The following is a 564-nucleotide window of genomic DNA, read 5'->3' as shown; positions in this document are numbered from 1 at the left end:
TATATTGAGCGGGTTATTGCTAGGTTTGGGTTGCAAGGTGCAAAGTCGGTGGTAACTCCATTGGCTCCACATTTTAGGCTCTCTGGTAAACAGTCTCCTACTACAGCGGAAGAAAAGGTACGCATGGATCGTGTGCCTTATGCTAGTGCAGTTGGCAGTTTGATGTATGCCATGGTGTGTACACGCCCAGACATTTCACAGGCGGTTAGTGTGGTCAGTAGATTCATGGCGAATCCGGGGAAGGCACACTGGGAAGCTGTGAAGTGGATCCTGAGGTACTTAAAAGGCACCGCGGATACGGGTTTATGTTTTGGTGGAGATGCATGTCATATAAGTGGGTTTGTGGACTCGGATTATGCAGGTGATCTAGATAGACGACGATCTACTACTGGATATGTGTTTTGCATACATGGTGCCCCAGTTAGTTGGCGATCGATGCTACAGGTTACAGTTGCTCTTTCTACCACAGAGGCTGAGTATATGGCCATGGCAGAGGGAGTGAAGGAAGCATTGTGGCTATGGGGTCTTCTAGATGATTTGGGGATTGAGCAGGATTGTGTGGAC

This window comes from Olea europaea, chromosome 12 (assembly GCF_002742605.1).
Source record: "Olea europaea var. sylvestris chromosome 12, O_europaea_v1, whole genome shotgun sequence".
Lineage (NCBI taxonomy): Eukaryota > Viridiplantae > Streptophyta > Magnoliopsida > Lamiales > Oleaceae > Olea > Olea europaea.
Note: the sequence above shows the minus strand (reverse complement) of the source record.